Source organism: Pinus tabuliformis, chromosome 8, assembly GCF_031772625.1.
Source record: "Pinus tabuliformis cultivar Carrire ecotype Pingquan chromosome 8, CPIR1, whole genome shotgun sequence".
In the NCBI taxonomy this organism is placed as follows: Eukaryota; Viridiplantae; Streptophyta; class Pinopsida; order Pinales; family Pinaceae; genus Pinus; species Pinus tabuliformis.
In genome coordinates, this window is record NC_142294.1 from 439,539,907 (window position 1) to 439,543,834 (window position 3,928).

General features: G+C 34.8%; 1 long non-coding RNA gene across 1 annotated transcript; it reads left to right on the plus strand.

Moving 5' to 3' along the window:
* Positions 1-2,637: 2,637 nt before the first annotated feature.
* Positions 2,638-3,507, plus strand: LOC149235944 (uncharacterized). Its single transcript, XR_016268363.1, has 2 exons — positions 2,638-2,894; positions 3,201-3,507. It is a non-coding gene; the product is annotated as an uncharacterized LOC149235944 (long non-coding RNA).
* The last annotated feature ends 421 nt before the right edge of the window (positions 3,508-3,928 follow it).

Here is a 3,928-nt window from a genome sequence, read left to right on the forward strand (position 1 = left end):
CATAGACTTTAGATTTACATGCCCAAATTTCATACCTTCCATTCCTTATTGTAGATATGCATTATTGGGCATCTAATGCACTTTTTCAATTCAAATCCAGATGTCACATATTGCAAAACCTCTCTTCTTTTTTTCATGAGTTGTTTCTGCATAAATTGCTCTTTGGCACCCTTTTTCTTTTTCTTTTGTGCCCAGGGCTTAAATTTTTTACACCCTTTTTCTTTTTCTTTTGTGCCCAAGGGTTAAATTTTTTACACTTTCAGCGATTTGGAAATTGCAAGGAACATTTTATGTTCAAATGGTGAAATCTAAGACTGCTGAATCACTATTTGGCAAAGTCAATGAATTCTAGACATTATAGTTGAAAGCCAAATTGTCATCCCTTGTTTGCAACCTATATTTCCTGCTGGCGTAGTATAAATCACAGAGTGAACATGCAATGACATGGAACCTGCAGTCCTATTTAAATTTATTCGATCTTTAACAAAGCTACATTCCTCCATGCGAAGCTGCCTTGAAAAGACTCCTGATCCCTTTTGTACACACTGGTGGAAAAGCACAATATGGTATGGCTTAGGGCAATTTCGTGGTGTTTTTGCAAGTTTTCTGAATGGGTACTGGGTGCTTTAGGCATTTCCTGTAACGTAGCCTCCAAAAATTTTAGATCTCCTGCATACGGTTGTACTGAGTGCTTTTGGGGTTAAATTCTGTTGAGGATCTTAGATGTGTTAATATATCTCCTTTAGTTTGTTTCCAAAGATGATCTCCTGCATACGGTTGTACTGAGTGCTTTTGGGGTTAAATTCTGTGGAGGATCTTAGATGTGTTAATATATCTCCTTTAGTTTGTTTCCAAAGTGCATCTTTGATGATGGATTTGACAACACATAGGTTCACTGCCAATAGTGTTGATGATGGATTTGACAAAGGATAGGTTCACTGCCAATAGTGTTGCTGAGGTTGGTGTTACCTTCGAGGTTGCCAAGATCGATTCTCATTTTGGTACAAATGCAGAGCGGGTAGATCTACATTAAAGCAGTTTGTACGAATTGCACATAGATCACGTGGTGTTATGTATTAGCCCTAAGCTTCACCACCAAAATCATAGTAAAGAGTTTCTTGACGTCATTCATTTAGTTCTTCTACCCTCCAAATTGTGAATTAATGCTTTACATGACCATACTTGTGGTGTGTGTTGCACCTAAACTGATATTTTCAAAAATAGGGACTTGCTTTCAAAATTTGCTATATAAACTTATGTAACAGTGTCCTTAAATTCATAGCTTCTTTTCACAAACTTTTATCCTTTGCACTTGAGTCACAATTGAAGCAGGCGTTAAGGTGCCTTCCCAAATTATTGTGAATCAATTTGATCAACTCTTCTTCCCAACAATCAAGCTATTGAACGGGGAATGTTATCCCTATTGGAGTCCACCAAGGAGCCTGCAATGCTGTGAATCCAGCATCCTAATGTGTCATAAACAGAACTGCACCATTTTGATAATATGGCCTTCATTTCAAAACCTCACTTGTAAATGAGAATCTAATACCAAAGTAGCCCCTTACCTTTCAAATTCCACTGAGATTCAATCCAACCCCAAGGACTTGTCATGGATGGCCATAATCCAATACATTTGCATATCGGCCTTCTCTTCGTTTAGAATGCAAACATTTCTTTTCAAAATGTTTCATTTGAAACTAGTTCTTGGCCCATCTTGGACCCTTTTTGTTGACCATTTTGAAGATCTTCGAGGATGGTTCATGTTTTCATTTTCCCTTTCCTCTGTGAGAAGTTTTTCAATGGACTGCTTGAAATTACAATATCAGGCACCTCTAGTGTTTGCATAGCATATGAGTGTGAAGGATAAAACTGAACTGTCTCCAGAGTCCTTTATGCATATGCTTCAAGAATCTATTCTCCTATTCTTTATCAGTTACAACATCGTGTAGGCTATTTGATGTCGCATAGACACTGATTAATCACTTGGGATCCTTTCTGATAAGTATTTTAAATAACTATAAATTTAACATAGCGTGATAAAAAAGTCATATTAAAAAATAATCATTGGCTTGAATGATAACAAAATGTGTAAAGCTTCTTAATGTGAAATCAACCTTAAACAGCGTATCCCTTTTGAGTTAAATGGAGGGTATATACTTTGTCATGTGCTTTATTGAATACTCCATAAAATTTTAATCTTTAACAGATGATATGGGTATGTTATCTGTCTGGCTCAAAGGTGCTATGTTTTAAGAGGCTTATCCGTCAAAGGTGCTATGTTCATAATTAGTATTAAGCATATCCGTCAACCAAGGAGCATATACAAAAATGGAATCTTCAGGTTTGTTGTTTGAATCACTAGAAAATCACTTTTAATAATGTGTATTATTAGCTCCATTCAGCTAATAATTTCTTAGCAATCATTTAGTCATATTGGCCATTTGCCCAAATTATTATTAGAGAGGGAAATGTGATGCTATTGCTCTGCTTATGATTGAATATTTTTGTTTTAATTATTAATGTAGTTATTCTTTTCATCTGCCAAAAATTTGTTTCTTGAAATGAATGTTTTTAATTTTTCTATAATGAGATCATATATTTGAAATTTTGTTCAGCACCATGGCTTATCAAGGACACCAGTTCTGAGTTGATTGATCAAGATATAATGATTATATAAATAGTCTTATTGCAAGGTTAAAAAATATGAGTCACAGTTTATTGTATTGGATGTCCTTATTGTGGCATGTTTGTTATTCATATGATATTGAACTTTGAAATAAAAAATGGTGGGTTTTGTTTTTACAATCACAATGCAGATTTTAAAAATGGAAAAAGATTCAATCTCCAATCTCAAAGGAGATGCACATTCACCTATATCTGCTTTAGAAGATGAGGTAAATATGTGTTTATGCTTTCTCAATTGTACTGCAATTTCTGTCCATCACTGCATGGTACTTAGGTTTGGTAGTGTGTTTGGGATGTGATATGTAAAGAACATTGCTCAGTTGTGACCATGTTCTTTCTCAAGCCCTGGCTACTCAACACCCTTCTGCTTGATGTCCTATCTTCACATATTTTCAGTCCATTGCTCTGGACTTTGTTATATTTGAAGTCTGTTAATGATCCTTGTGTTTCTTTTGGTCTTTTATAAAAAAAAATTGCCTTGAGATTGAGATTATTATTTCATTTTCTATGAATAGGGAATGTCTGGAAGTGAAGTGCCAGTTGTTGTTGATGCAGAGGATAATGATGTATTAGTTCATGGTGAAGCATTGGAAGTTCCAGAGAATATGGGCATGCAGGAGAAACACCTAGAAACAGTTGTCTTTCTCAATGAAGCTCTATTTCTTTTTGTCATTCCTGATTTTTGTAAGTGTGCGAGCCAATGAATCTAGTGGAACACCAATTTAACAATTTGGCGTTCCAGCTTATTTTGTCATTGAATAGTCTTGTAAATAAAATGTGAATGCTGATTTTGCTTAAATACAAAATTCTCTTCGTTGTGTATGTCTTTTGACCAGTTGCTTTACCATGGCGGATGGTTATTTTAGGATGGTGAGATATAGTTGATTCTGTCATGCATTTTGTCATTGAATAGTCTTGTAAATAAAATGTGAATGCTGATTTTGCTTAAATACAAAATTCTCTTCGTTGTGTATGTCTTTTGACCAGTTGCTTTACCATGGCGGATGGTTATTTTAGGATGGTGAGATATAGTTAATTCTGTCATGCATAGTGTCATAAACTTTGTAAGAATTATGGTTTTTCTAAATTGCAATGTTTTATATTTTTATATGGATTTTGTCATGGTATTTTGGTTCTTGCAGTAAGGTGTATGATTGATTTTTTATGACTGGCAGGTGCTAAACATGGGTATTGTGATAATGTGTGACTCCTTTGTTAAAAATTGGCAGGTTTTTTGAGTTCA